Raw genomic sequence first — 15,869 nt, forward strand, 5'->3', positions numbered from 1 at the left:
ATCCTTGGCTCCAGATTCCTGGGTGAGCTTTGTGTAGCTGTTGGGGACTCCCCATCTTGTCCACATGCCCTTCAAGGGGCCAGTTAGGAATCCAGAAACTCCGTTTACTGAGGGCCATAGACAGTGCACCTAGATTCTCCCAGAATTCTCTCTCTTCTCACTATGAATATGAGGTTCCCTCCAGCAGTGAGGGGCCTCATTTAGATATTCGTCCTCAGCAGGGCCACCGATCATACCCAATCTAAGCAGTCTTGATTTGTTCCTTTGTACACAAAAGGCACGTATGTCTCGCAGGACTCACATTTCCCTGCGAGCATCAGGGAAAATATAACTAATTAATATAATTTGACTTTGCTTGGTTCTTTTTTTTTTTTAAAGATTTTATTTATTTATTCATGAGAGATATACAGAGAGAGAGAGAGAGAGAGGCAGAGACACAGGCAGAGGAAGAAACAGGCTCCATTCAGGGAGCCTGATGTGGGACTCCATCCTGGGTCTCCAGGATCAGGCCCTGGGCCAAAGGCGGTGCTAAACTACTGAGCCACGCGGCTGCCCTGCTTGGTTCTTTTTTTTTTTTTTTTTAAAGATTTTATTTATTTATTTATTCATGATAGTCACACAGAGAGAGAGAGAGGCAGAGACACAGGCAGAGGGAAAAGCAGGCTCCATGCAGGGAGCCCGACGTGGGATTCGATCCTGGGTCTCCAGGATCGCGCCCCGGGCCAAAGGCAATCGCCAAACTGCTGCACCACCCAGGGATCCCTCCCTGCTTGGTTCTTAATGGTTGATTAGTTGATTTATACTAGGGCTTTTTTAGTCACAATGGCAAACAAACAACAAAAAAAAAAAAAAAAAGAAAAAAGAAAAAGAAAGAAGAAAGAAAGAAAAAAAAGAAAGAAAGAAAGATAAGATTAATGACTTGCAAATGCCCTATTTTCACCGATGCTCATGAGCAAGTTTGAGGGGATACAAGGGGAAATCATGAATTACACTAGATGAATCAGTCCCTTAGTGCTGCCAGACATATTAGTATAAACTGGGTAGTTCAAAACAGTAGAGAGCTATTCTCTCACAGTTCTGGAAGACTAAGTCTGAAATCAAGGTATCAGCGTGGCCATTTTCACTCCAAAGGCTCTATGCGAGACTCCTTCCTTCCCCTTTACCTCTTGGTGGCACCAAGCATTTCTTGGCTCCTGGTACCATAACCCCAATCTGTGCCTCCTCTTCACATGACCTTCTTTCTTTGTCTCTCTGTGTCCAACTCTTCCTCTCCTTTCTTTTATGAGGACATCAGTCATTGGACCTAGGGCCCTCCCTAAAGCCAGAATGACCTCAAGATCCTTAACTAATTACATCTGTAAAGACCCTATTTCAATAAGGTCAGAATCAGACCTATAAATACTGATGATGAGAACAAACTGATGGTTGTCAGAGGGAAGGGGATGGGGTGATGGGCAGTGACCAAGGGGAGTGGGAGACACAGGCTTCTAGTTATGGAATGAATGTCATGAGGACAAAAGGTACAACAGCCCAGGGAATATGGTCAATGGTATTGTAACAGTGTTGTATGGTGACAGATGTTAGCCTCACTTGTGATGAGTACAGTATAATGTACAGAGCTGTTGAATCACTATGTCGTACACCTTAAATTAATGTAACATGGTGTATCAACTATACTCAAATTAAAAAAAATACAAGCAGCCCAGTGGCTCAGTGGTTTAGCGCCGCCTTTAGCCCAGGGCCTGATCCTGGAGTCCCAGAATCGAGTCCCACCTTGGGCTCCCTGTGTGGAGCCTGCTTCTCCCTCTGCCTGTGTCTCTGCCTCTCTCTCTCTGTTTCTCATGAATAAATAAATAAATAATCTTAAAAAAAAGAAAAAGAAAAAGAAATCCTTGGGATCCCTGGGTGGCTCAGCGGTTTAGCGCCTGCCTTTGGCCCAGAGTGCGATCCTGGAGTCCTGGGAGCGAGTCCCACGTGAGGCTCCTGGCATGGAGCCTGCTTCTCCCTCTGCCTGTGTCTCTGCCTCTCTCTCTCACTCTCTCTACGTCTATCATGAATAAATAAATAAAATCTTTAAAAAAATACAAAATAAGGTTATATTCTGAAGTTCTGAGTAGGCATGAATTTTGGGAGAACATTACTGAACGTACCACATCAGGGAACATATAATTTAGTAAGAGAGATAAATAAGACAGCAGCTATCAGCTAGACTACAAGGTCAAACATATGTTCTTCTTTTAAAAAAAAATTTTTTTATTGGAGTTCGATTTGCCAACATATGGCATGGCACCCAGTGCTCATCCCTCCAAGTGCCCCCCTCATTGCCCATCATCCAGTCACCCCAACCCCCCGCCCACTTCCCCTTCCACTACCCCTTGTTCACTTCCCAGAGTTAGGTGTCTCTCACCTTCAAACATATGTTCTATGAGAGACTTGTGAAGCGTTATGGGCAGAAAAAGGAAAGAATGTTCCCATTCAGCAGATCTGGAGGAAACTGGTAGATAAAGTAACTTGAGAGAGACCTAGTTGGATGAGAGACATTTTATAAGGTAGGGTATTTCTGGAAGAGGAAAAAGCCTGAGTACAAAAACAGAGAAAACAGGAACTGCTCAGGGAACATGGGGTTCTGCTTACGGTGTTATTCTGAATGATCTTTGGCCACTTTATATGTGACATGCATCTTAATAGCAAGCATCTAGCACAGGGCTCTGCACACACTAGTCAGGATTTGTTGACTGGGAATAAGGAAGAGCTTAACTCCACCTCTCCAGTTGAAAATCTTGTTCTGCTAAGCTAACCTTTGTGGTCACACACGTGTTATTCTTCACCAACAGGCACTAAATAATGTAATCAATGTAATGATGACAATAAAACTGATTCAGATAAACAGCTAATTAAAGTTGAGCCTAGAAGGGTAACATGGCCTCGTTACTAAGGAGGCCCTCATCACTAAACATGACTGATTGTTTTCCCTATTCCTGAACAAACTCCCATTTCATTGTCCTTCTATCGGGCAACATATTAATTTACAATGTGCAAGGTACTGACTAGGGAAATCAGTAATGAACAGCACAGAATGGTCTGGGCTCCGTCCTGTTCACAGATGAACATGGAACCCAAATGCCCATCCACCATCTACCAGGGACTGCAATGTGAGGTCACATTTCCTTTCACAGCCAAATCATGATGACTCTGGATTCCTACCCACCAACTTCCCAGGGGTCTCCCTCAACAAACTTTCCTAAACAGTCCTGAGGTTGCCCACCTTGGTGTGTGAGCTGGTCCTCCCTGCCTTTTGTGGACTGCCAACCCTGGACGTCAGAAATCCAGCCAGCACTCTTAGCCTGATTCCTAACTGCTGCTCCCAGATGGCCCTACCTGCGGGAGGAGGAGCCTGGGGCCATGGCCAGCCTGGTCAAGGTCATCTGCCTTTCTGTAGAGATTGCCCTCTGCTGCCAGTGTCCTGCTCTCCCGGGCACGGTCCAGTCTCTATTTAGCATCTGAGATCACCACGGAGTTAAGCTTTTGCCTGGTCACTTGACTGTTTAAGCTTCATCTCCTGCACCAGTGCTCGACCTCCTCTGGGTACAGCTGCCACTTCTCGGCTCCCTCACTGGCGGGTGCTCTCCATCAAATGGCATTAATCGGACCCTCGGAGAGCCATCGGATGCCCTACTTTCCCAGAATGCAAGGGATTTCATTAACCACTTGATCCAACTTCTCATTTTACAGAGGTTAAAAGATGTTTTCCAAGGCCAAACACATAACCATATAATTTTATTGATATTTAACTTTATTACCAATCTGTTGTAGAGTCATCCTTGAGCTGATGTGAAAAAGCCCCACCGACCGAGTGGCTTCAACAACAGGAATGGGTGGTCTCACAGTTCTAGAGATGGGAAGCCTGAGGTCCAGGTGTCAGAGGGTGGGCTCCTTCTGTGGCTGTGAAGGAGAGTCTCTCCACGCTCAGTGTTCCGCTGGTGACCCGTGGTGTTCCTTGGCTCTAAGATGATGTGTCATTGTAATGTGTGCCTTCATCTTCACATGGTGCTCTCCCTACATGCCTGATTCCAAATTTGCCCTTTGTCTAGGGACATCAGTCAGATTAGCTAGAGGTCCAGCCTACTCCAGTGAGACCTCGTTGAAATAATTACATCTGCAATGACCCTATTTTCAAACTAGGCCTGCCCTGAGACACTGGTGGTCAGGACTTCAGCATCTGAATTTTAGGGGCCATATTTCAACCCGTAACATCTGTCCTCATCTTCACATGTGATTAGAGCCTGTCAAGATGAGAAGATCATGAATTTGGGGAAGCAAGCACAATTGTTTTGTGGCAGAGATGCTCTGTGTTTACCTTAAAAAGAGTCAACCTTCAGGGCTCCCGGGCAGCTCAGTCAGTTAGGTATCCAACTCTTGGTTTAAGCTCAGGTCATGATCTCTGAGTCATGAGATCGAGCTCTGTGTGGGATTCTCTGCTCAGTTCAGAGTCTGCCTGAGAATTTTTCCCCATCTGCTCCTCCCCTACCCCATTGCTCCCCCCTTTTCAAATAAATAAATAAAATCTTAAAAAACAAAACAACAAAAAAACATGTCAACCTCCAAAACAAACTCCATCTTCTTTCTGTCTTTTAAACTACTTTTCAACAAAAAACGGATAATGAAGGCTCATCAATGTGTCTACAGGGTATCTGAGGGCACTGGGTGCAATCAGAACCCCGAGCCCTTTCAGGGGAACAGCCAACGTAGACGCTCTTTGTGGCTGGCCACTTTTATTCCAGCCTCGCATTCAGAGCCTCCCCCAGAAGCCACTGACATTTATTTAGAAACTAATTGTGCTGCGGTTTGGGACTCGAAATGGAAAAAGTTCAGCTCACATTGCAATCCATCTTGGAATGAAATGGCTGTTGTGGCACCAGAAGAAAATCGTTCCATTAAGTCAAAGGCAAACCTCAATTCAAAGGACAGAAAGGCCAGAGCCTTGAGCTTCGGGGCTCTGTGTCATAGCCATGCTGGCATTTTAATAGCATTTCAGTCCCCGTAACACTCAGCTTCTACGCCTGTAAAACTCCCTTTCTCTCCCTTCTTTTCCCCTCACAGTTACTCCGAATTATCCACAAGCATTTTAACCACAGCTACATTCTCTTCTCAGACTGGTCTGATCCTCCTCTTCCAAGAAAGCTATGCCTCCCCCTCTACCATTTGGTGGTGGTGGGGGGAGGTCCCCATCCTCTGAATCACGACCGCGTTTAAGATCTGGACCCCCCTCATCCAACACACAGGAGAAAACCCTGGAGGACACCTATTTTGCTGCAAACACATGTATCTGGATTCCCCAGGAGCACGTTAGGAATGGAGAAGCTTGGGTTCCACCCAGACCTGCTGAGCCGGAATCTGTATCTTAAGATGCTCTGTGAGTGGGATGCACAGTAGATTCGAGAAGCACACTCTTGCAGGTTTAGAGCTGGGTGTGGGCCCTCAAGAGCTAATTGTCAAACCAGTGAATGACTCCTTATCTCTCTGGTGCATATTTCATCCTCTCTGGGCTGGCTTCTGTTCGTGGTCATAGAATGCAAACTATCATCAGCATTCATTATTTGTCTCCCCAGGCCCACTTAGTTCTCTATAAAACAATCAATATTTTGATATGACTCATAGGATGCTTAATCTGAATTTCTGATTCAAACATAAACACTTGATTTTCTGCTGTTTTGGATTCTCTGTGTCATTGTTTTAACAACTCAAGGACATTGGGCATTATCATCAGTTAAATGCGAACTTTCTGTATTTTTAAAAGGGAGCATTAGAGAATGTTAACCATGAAGGGGAGCTTAGGAGTCATTAAGATCAGCCTCCCCACTTGGCAGATGAGGAAACTGAGTCATGGTAGAGTCAAAGACTTAGACAAGTCCACGCATGTCAGAGTGTCAGGAACCCATACCTTTGGGCTCTGGTATGTGTGTTCTGTGCCACCACACACTGGTTCATGCCACCCTGGGCTGGTTAGCAGATTGTACGAGGTGTCTGGCCTGGTAACTTCTCACCTCTAACCAAGGAGAGAAGACTGGAAGCTGAATGTAGTTTTTCCTGCTGTGTCCTACCCTTTGAGCTCTGCTCCGACCACCCCAGTGAGAGAGGAGAGTGAATGAAATGGCAGCCTTCACTGTTGTCACTGTCATAATAAAATGCTGCTTAAGGAGTCTGCAACCTGTCCCACCTACCAGGGACCTCAAGGGGGGAGCATTCTGATTAGATGTCTGGAAACACTGAGAGGACGCACCATCTGCAGATCACAGGTGCAACCACATGAAATATGCCTTGGCCTCTCTACCTTCTATGTGTTTTCACAACACCAAGGGGCCACCAGCAGTAGAGACACTCAGAAAGCAAGCTCCCAGGCTCTGATTAGTTAACTCATTTGACTAACTGAGGGGCAGGAAGATGCCACTGGAGAGCAAGAGCTATGGGGTTTTCCTGAGGGTCATTGACCGTGGGCACATGGAGCTCTCTAAGTCCAAAGCCAGTGTTATCACATCTCCACCAGCCCCACGTCCACCCACACCATTCATCAAGTGGCTGCCCGGGCCATACCTGGGCTAGGTGTTCTAGGTCTGTTACTAACACCCACCACTAGCCTTTCTCACTGATACACATCCTGAGGCCCAGAGGATGAGTGATCTTTCTCCCAGTGATATCAATTAGAATACATGTTGGGGCAGAGCAGAAATCATAAAGTATGAAGCCTGAAGAGTATGTGAAAGACAGAAAGGATCATCTCCAGGCTGACCTAGAGATGGCCCAGGAATAAATATGCAATATTTATTATATTCTGATCAATATTTATTTATTTAAATCCTTACATAGGTATTTTACTTATTTTACATAAAAATAGATGTGTTGAATACAGATTAGCTGGAGCTCATACACACACACAACCCTAATCTCATATGTATGTATATACATATATCTCATATCTCATACATATTTCATACATAAAAATAAGCCTATATATATATGTATATTTATATGCAGACATAATCTCTGGGTCTATGGGTCTAACCTGCTCTCACTCCTTAAGGATATTTTTCTTGGGCTATTCTTCCTTTCTGGCATCTCCACAGGACTAGAAAGGGACGCCGATGTCAGGAGAGTTTTTTTCTCAAAGAGTGCTGAGAAAAAAAAAACAAAAAAAAAAAAACCGAAACTAATGCCACCTGTAGTGAGTCGGTCTGTCCATGAGGTGGTGGTGTTAGTACAACGGAAGCAGGAGGGAATAAGGTCAGGGCAAGGAGACGTGCCAATCAAATTGATCATGGAATGATAAACCCATGCCACCTCCACAGATTCCCATCCCCATGTCAGACAAATGCCTGGCCTGGGCCTCCAGGTGTTGGAGATTTCGCAAACAGATCTTCTCAGCTCCTAGACCAGCCCAACTGAAGGCTTGGAAGCAGCCCAAGGGAAGGGGGCTGAGAAAAGCCATGAGGAGTGCTGGCCACGTCAAGTGGACTTGAGTGGGACGCCCCCACGGTACCTGGACACCCCTGTGCATTCCCTGGCCTGTGGGGGCTGTCATCTGCAGTCACTGATCGCCACGGGAAGCGTTCCAGCCAACACACAAAGCCTGGCGCTGAGTCTCCAGGAGCCCTCAGCCTCCTTGGCAAGCTTCTTCTGCCCTTTCAGCACACACCTGGAGGCTCCCTCTGGGCAGAGTCTGTAGAGACAGGACCCAGGTCAACAAAAGAGCTGTGCATATTGAAAACATTCCCAAACCCCACTCTTTGCGAGCAACTGCTGCTGAAGTCTGAAGCACACTGAAACAGATATTCCCTCTCTGCATGATCTTTGAGGAGAAAAAAAGATGCTAGGAAAATAACTCACCACTAAAACCTTCCCTGGGGCCATAGTCTTGTTTTCTAGTTTTATGAAGTTCCATTTCCATGTGAAAAAAAGTACCCTGTGTCTTCACCAGAGAGAAGGGAAAAGTCACCTTGGTTGACTCTGTCTGCTATGGGCCAGGCATTTTACATTGTCACTCTCAGTCCATCAAAGCCCTTGTTCTTTGGGACTTCACAGAGAGGCAAGCGAAGCTCTGAAAGGCGACGGGACTTGTGTCGGGTGTAGAAGTGTTGCAGATCCAGGTCTCTTTGGCTTCCTTCATTCTATCGCCTGTTATGTAGGTGCTTTTGAATGAAAAGTGGTAACAATTATATAATAACACCCCTGCACATTTGGGTGGCCCTTTGTACAGTACACACATGCCTTTTGGTTGCCCAAGACCTGCTCAGACAAATCCTAGCACTGAGGTCCACCCCCTTCTGCTCTAATTCTCTCCCTTCATTCCTCTCACCAGCCCCAAGCGATGGGTAACCCCAACTGAGCTGGCCCTTGCTCCCCAACTCACTGTTTGCCTGCTGATTGATTGCTGGTGGGTGGCTGCCACCGACATCCCTGCCCTTGGGGCTTCTGGGGTCGTGGATCCTGGGTGGGCCCAGCATGATGAGGTGCTAGAAGGGGGCTGCTCCACGTAAGCAAATTTGGCCTGTCTCTCAATTTTACTGAGGGTCAGCCTTGGCTGATGCTGAGCAAAGTGTCAGTGACGAGGGCCCTCCTCGGCACAGCCTGGCTTCCTTTCTCATCTGCCAACAAAGGTGGTCTTTTGGTCAAAGCCCCTACATTTGGAAAATAAGTCTTTTTTTTTTTTTAAGATTTTATTTATTTATTTTAGAGAAAGAGAGAACACGAGTCAGGGAAGGGGTAGAGGGAGAAGCAGAAGGTGAAGGGAAGAATCTCAAGCAGACTCCCCGGTGTGGGCAGAGCTTGATCTCACAACCTTGAGTTCATGAGCCGAAATCAAGAGTTGGACACTTAAACGATTGAGCTACCCAGGCGCCCTGGAAAATAAGTCTTATATGTAACTCTAAAGTCAAATTGGACCCAAGAGTGAATTGGATCTGCATGGAAGGGGAATTAGAAATCTAATAAGCTCTGGGGTACTTTGAGTTTGCTATGTAGCAGTAAGAATAATGTGAGACATTTACTGAGTTCCTACTGTAGACCAAGCTCTATTCTAAGTGCTCCACTCTATCAACTTCTTGCTTCACAACCCTGTCCAATACACACTATTTGTGCCTTCTGGGCACAAAGAGATATAGTGACTTGGCTGAGATCCCACAGCTAGTAAAAGAAGTCCAAATTCAAATTCGTAACCACCTCCCTGTCATACCAAAATGGCCCTTGACCTCCCAAAGCCATGCTGGATGTTTCCTACGGGTTATGAAGCTCCACTGAGATCTTGTTATTTAGGATCCTTGAGAGAAGCCCCAGGACAAACCGATCTCTGTGCACCAAATGGTTGGAGAAGTACTATTAATAGTAACCCATCATGAGTCTTGAAGCTCTTCTTATTTTCAGTCTTTCCTAGTTTGCTCCCAGATCCTTCCTTCTTTGTCTGTCATGCAGCTATTCAGCTCCAGTGTGGCCAATTGAGTGAAGGAGGTCTGAGTACCCTAAGTCACGACTCAACTCTGCATGTTCAAGTTTTGTGTATTTCAAAGTCAACAGTGGCAAGAATGGGGCAGTGTCCACCCTGGTGGACCGTATCAAAGTATATTCTTCATCTTAGTCCATGTGGGCTGCTGTAACAAAAAATTACAGACTGGGTGGCTTATAAAGGACAGAAATTTATGGCTTACAGTTCTAGAAGCTGTAATTCCAAGATCAGGGTGCCAACATGATGGGGTGAGGGCCCTGTTCCAGACCGCAGACTTCCCGTTGTAGCCTCACATGACAGAAGGGGCTGAGGAGCTCTCCCGGGTGTCTTTTGTAAGAACACTAATCCCATTCATGAAAGCTCCACCCTCATGGCCTAATCACCCCGAAGGCCCCACCTCCTCATACCCCCACCGTTGGCTTTGGGGGTTAGGATTTCAGCATATGAATTTTGGGGGAGACACAAACATTCAGACCCTAGAACTCTTGAGTCTTTACTGTGGCCTCCCGACTCAGATTCCAGCCTGTAGCTTACACAGGTGAACTGTACTGTGTTCACCCTTATCTTGGCAATAAGGCCATGTGGTTGTTTTGTGTGTTGGTCTTTTTGGTGCCAGTATCCAGGAAATGGGTTTAATTGAAGCTGTAAAGAGAATTTGTCAGGAACACAGAATACACTTCGCTGCATATGCTCACTAACAGACACTGTCAATCTAATTAGAGAGCTTGAATTATTAAAGCTTTGGGCTGCAGGTCACCGAGTCACCATGGACACATGCCGGAGTGGCATTGGATTAGGGAGCAGCTGGCTCACAACTGGTTGTTATTTGGACCCCCCCAAATTCGTTTGATTATAACTCATCTCCATCACGAAGCCCTGGCGGTCTGTTCCAGGCCTGATCCAAAAGACAGAGCTCTGAATTGGCTCAAGTCCTGGATGCTGGTCCTAAGGCCACAGTTGACTCTTGGGGTCTTTGGTCAGTCCTTTTTCTTCTCAGGGCCCCCATATTCCCACCTGTACCGTGTAGCTACAAATATTTGCTTAGGATCATTTTAGCAGCTGTGAAGTGTCCCGGGATCTTTGAATGAAAGACGCTCTATTAAAGCTTAGGAACCAAGTGACGACTCTGGCCCCATCCACACTACAGAGCTCTGCAGGAGACAGACTGGACCCATTCATCCTTCATACAGTTCCTAATTTTATTCTAAAGCCTCACTGTTGGCCAAGGCTGGTCAGAGAACCGAGCAGTCTTAGCACTTTCAAAGTACCTTCTATTTCATAGGGTTGCTTTTTTTCTTTTTCTTTCTTTCTTTTTTTTTTTTTTTTAACCTTTGCATATTAGCAAAGGTAAAACTACCATGCAAGGAAAAGAACAACCATGAAAGGAAGAGGCCTTTCTATTTTTTTTTTTTTTGGTATATTTTTTATTGGAGTTCGATTTGCCAACATAAGCATAACACCCAGTGCTCATCCCTCCAAGTGCCCCCCTCAGTGCCCATCACCCAGTCACCCCGTCCCCCCTCTCACTTCCCCTTCCACCCCCCCTTGTTCATTTCCCAGAGTTAGGACTCTCTCATGTTCTGTCTCCCTCTCTGATATTTCCCACTCATTTTCTCTCCTTTTCTCTTTAATCCTTTTCACTATTTTTTAATTCCCCGAATGAACGAAGCCATATAATGTCAGTCAGCATAATACCCTCCAGTTCCATCCACGCTGAAGCAAATGGTAGGTATTTGTTGTTTTTAATGGCTGAGGAATATTCCATTGTATACAGAGACCACAGCTTCTTTATCCATTCATCTGTCGATGGACACCGAGGCTCCTTCCACAGTTTGGCTATTGTGGACATTGCTGCTAAAAACATCGGGGTGCAGGTGTCCCGGCATTTCACTGCATCTGTATCTTTGGGGTAAGTCCCCAGCAGTGCAATTGCTGGGTTGTAGGTTAGCTTTATTTTTAACTCTTTGAATGAAAAATAACTCAAAGTTTTAAACTCCACGCAGTTTTCCAGAGTGACTACACCAGTTCACATTCCCACCAACAGTGCAAGAGGGATCCCCTTTCTCCACGTCAAGAGGCCCTTCTCAAGGGAGATCTGCTTATTAGACCATTAAAACAGGTCAAGGGGTCCATTTTACTTGGAGTTGGGATTTATACTATTCATATATTGGGCACTTCTGGGGTCCACCCTCCATGAGGAGCAGGGTGCCATTTTTGTGTGCATTTTTACAGAGCTGTGCGTGTTGATCCAGGGCAGCCACTGTGCAGGAAAGCAGAGATGAGAATGAATAGTACGGTATGTCCAAGGCTGGCTAGGCTTGAGTGTGAGTGTTTTTGCTCCCTAACGTGGCCCCATTGTTGCAACCCATAACCTGCTCCTGCCTTGAGGCTGTAACAACACTGTCTTAGAGCTCACATCATCAGCCTCTTTGAACGCTGGGACTCTCTATCTACCTTCCCAAACCCCTGCCTCTAGTAGCACTTAAGAAAGAACAGTAAGTCTGTACTTACCCTTCTTGGATGCATTTGGCCCCCTTCTTCTTTGAACTTCTTACTAGCCCTTGAAAGTCAGGTGTCCTACCCAGATATCATCCTCAGGCTGTGGACACACAGGAAACTCAGCAGTGACTCACTTCCTCAGGGCCAGAGTGGGAACCTAGATGCTCAGTCACCATGGCCTCTAAGCATTGCTCTGTTTCTGGGTGAGCAGAGCATGGCTTCCCTTTGCTCTTGGGGGGTGGGGGGGGGGAATGCAAATATCTTACGCAAACTTACTGAGGCCTTATGTGATCTGGTCTGTGTCTTCCTGTTTGATCTCATCTTCTCTCGCTCCCTTGTTTACTCACCAACCCAGCCACACTGTTCTCCTTTTGTTCCTCAGACTCATCTGAGTTCATCCTACTTTAGGGTTTTTCACTTTTGCTGACTTCTTGACCTAGTATGCTCAGCCCACTAAAATTGGTTCATTAGCTTCCTATTTAGATATTTGTATTAAGTGTCATTTCTCAGAAGTTAATTCTTTCAGTATCTTGTCTAAAATAACCCTTCTCCCTCAGATCACTTATACTTTGTACATCTCCATTGTCTTCAGACTTTTAAAACCATTGACAATTATTGATGTTAAATATGTCTCTGTCCCTCCAACACTAGAACAGAGATTCCACGGACAGAGACCTAGTCTGACACCCTCAGTCCTATACTGCCAATACTATGAAATGTATCAGGTACTCAGTAGTCTCTTTATATAAATGTTTGTTAAATGAATCAATGAATGAACATACTAAAAATATTTGTTGTGGACTCTAAGAGGTTGCCAGTGAGCTTTATTTCTGAAACCTCAAAGTCTTTAGCATCATCAGTGGGAGTCCCATCCCGACCCCTTGCTTGACCAGTGGAAGGTCATGGTGCTCGACTTGGGCTGGTTTACAGTGGCCCAGTCACCTGGGCTGTATGGGGCTTGCCTATGGCCAGTAGACCACGAAACTAAGGGTGATCCAAGAAGCAACCACCAGAGAGTCCAAATGGGCCACTACTCAGAGGATGTGAGAAAAGGAAGACCTTGGGATGAAGCAAAGGATATAAAGTGGAGAAACCAGGTGAGAATGAGAGCCTGCAGCAATTTCCAGAGCCAAGAGAACAAAGCTGAAGGAACATGGCCATGGGCCCTTTGTTAGAAGCCTGGAACATTTCTGGAGAGTACGTGAAGAAGGAGTAGTAAGAGTCATTTTGTTCAGATCCAAAATGACCTACACTCCTCCTCTTGAAGGCATGAACGGTGGTGGCTGCCCCTGATCTGCTGCTACAGACCTGGTACCAGCCCTCCGCTGTGGGGTGGGGGTACAGGAGTCCTCACCGCTGACTACCTTTCTTGCTGCTGCACAGAGGTTGGATTTAGAGGATGGGAAGTTCTCACAAGAAGACTGCCAAAGAGAGATTAGTCAGCCGTCCAGGAAAGAGGAGATAAGAGCTGGCAAAGACAGAAGGAAGAGAAAGAGATTCAGGCAAGAGGGATTACTGATTCAGATTTGAGAACATTTAAGTTAGATCAGATTAGATTGGTGGAATGGGGAAGAAGGAAGACACTGTGAGGACTGGGGGATCTGAGCTTGTGCAGCTACGTAGAGGCTGTTCTAAGTCTTTACTTCGGACAGCAAGGGAAGGACGAGTCAGAGGAGGGTAATGTGATTTATCTCTGGACGGACTAAATTTAACAAACTCATAGGCCCGAGAGAGATATTTTTTTTTCTCCATAAACAGATGGAAATAGAAGCCTAAAGCACACGGGAATGGAAGAAATTGTATTATATTGAGTAAAACGAGGATCCAAAGAGTAACCAAGAATTTTAGTGGAAGGTGAGGGAACCATGAGGACATTTTTCACTTGAATAAAACTAATGTTAATTAAAGTCAAGCTTGAAGCTGGAGGACACTTTCTTATTCAAATGAAGGGTTTGAGATTTAATTTTAATTTTAATTTATTTTTATTTTTTTATTTTTTATTTTTTTTTGAGATTTAATTTTTAAAACTCAGGTAGTTTCAGAAATCAGCTTTTTGCCTTACAAAGAGAGAGAGAGAGAGAGAGCATGCTCACGAGTATCCCTCCAGAGGCAGAGGCCCAGAGACCAAAACCCAAAGGACCAGATCAGGAAAATAGAGTTCTCTCCAGTAAAAAAAGTAAAGGTGCTCCTGTTCAGTGCAGCTATCCTCACCATCTCATCCATCTGTGAAGAACATTTTGTTTGTGTAATTCTGAAAAAAAAAAATCATATTTAAAAAAATCATGTTATTAATACTAAACATGAAAGCAAAAACAAATGAAAGTCTCTTCCTGCCTCCATGTAAAGAAAAACAAAGTGTCAGAAATAAAAACAAGATAACAAAGATGGAAAAGCAGATCAAACCTCAGAAAGCACACACATAACACGAAAAGTTTACTAACTATGCGAAATAGAATATAGAACAAAAGGAGTCCTGAAAGAATCCCTCCAATTTTTTTTTTTTAATATGAGGAAAGAAAATATTTCACAGCCCAGTATTCCAGCAAAAAGAGACTATTCATGCTGTAGCCTGGGGCCCTTCTTGCTGAGTTCTTGGCATAAGCTCCAGGGCAGGGCTGAAAATATCAGGGAATGGGAGCACTCAGGAGTTAGGGATGAGGGTAGCAGGCGGCGCTGGTGGGGACAGGGGTGTGTGGGGCGAGGCAGGTGGGAAGAACAGGAAGGGAAGCTTGTGGGGTCAGCCTAAAGTTTCAGCATCAGAGAGCAGAGCTGAGCAGAGGGGCTGGACGCCCTGCTGTAGTCTCACAGGCTGCCTCCAATTTCCCTTTGCATTTTCCTCTAGAAACACAGAGTGACACAGAGTGGACTCCAATATTTCTTGAGCATCTTTGAAGGCCTACAGGCAGTGTGGACCAGGAAGTAGGAAGGGGTTTGGTAGTCAAATCAACTTGAGGGATCCTGGATATAAAACCTGTTTTGAATTCATTTGCACATTCAAGGCTCTGAGAAGTCCTCCTTTTAAATAAGCCAGTTTAATTAACCCCCAGGAACATGCCAAAAAACTAGAGATCCACAAAACCTGCTTTATTTTTGCTGCCTTCATGTTCTTATTCTAAATAACAAGAACAATATTAAGGGTCACCAAATTTGATTTGGCTGATCTGATTGGCTGGACCCATCCTCTCTCATTGTCCTCTGTTTCTGCCTTTAAGTTGCCTGTTATATTGAAAGGAACAACTTTTTCCAAGAAGGTCATCTGAGTAGGTGTGTGGAAAACTGCAACGCTAATTACAAGTACTTTTGTGGAACATCCTATATGTTGCAAACGCTTTCACAGAAATCCTATTACTTATTGTCTCTCACTGAAATACAGTGGTATCATGTAGGAAGCTGACTTATCATCGGCACCACAGGGCACAAGCCTGTCCCACTTCCCATCCACTCGGTGTGGTCAGCGCCAGCCCTGGTTCCTCCTTCTCACCATTCTCCTTTGGTTGCTGGTGATCGGTTCCTGACATCCTTCTAGGAGCGCAGCAAGACAAGTTTGGCGCATGGACAGTTTAAATTAATAAGTTAAAGATTTAGGATGATTAGATCACTATTTTCTATAGCAACTTCACTGGTCAAAGGTACAATCTCTGGCTGCATTGGAGGCATTTCTCCCACTGATTCCTTCTTAAGTTTGACCTCTAATTTCTTGACTACCCCCATGATGCTGGCCAAACAGGTAGTTTTTATATTGACCTAAAATGCATATTATGTTTCAGTTCCTTGCTGAGTTATCGGATTATTATACCATCGCCAACAGGATCAAGACCAATTGCTTCAACTTCCCTTCATAACTGACAGCAACCCCGCTTCCCAACATCATGGCTGA

The 15,869-nt window shown here is 45.2% G+C and overlaps 1 long non-coding RNA gene across 1 annotated transcript; it reads right to left on the minus strand.

Moving 5' to 3' along the window:
* Nucleotides 1–6,827: 6,827 nt before the first annotated feature.
* LOC102155995 lies at nt 6,828–12,319 on the minus strand. Its single transcript, XR_005371099.1, has 3 exons — nt 12,005–12,319; nt 7,882–8,183; nt 6,828–7,714 (listed from the first exon to the last, which is right to left on the minus strand). It is a non-coding gene; the product is annotated as an uncharacterized LOC102155995 (long non-coding RNA).
* Between the last annotated feature and the right edge of the window lie 3,550 nt (nt 12,320–15,869).

This window comes from Canis lupus, chromosome 16, assembly GCF_011100685.1.
Source record: "Canis lupus familiaris isolate Mischka breed German Shepherd chromosome 16, alternate assembly UU_Cfam_GSD_1.0, whole genome shotgun sequence".
Lineage (NCBI taxonomy): Eukaryota > Metazoa > Chordata > Mammalia > Carnivora > Canidae > Canis > Canis lupus.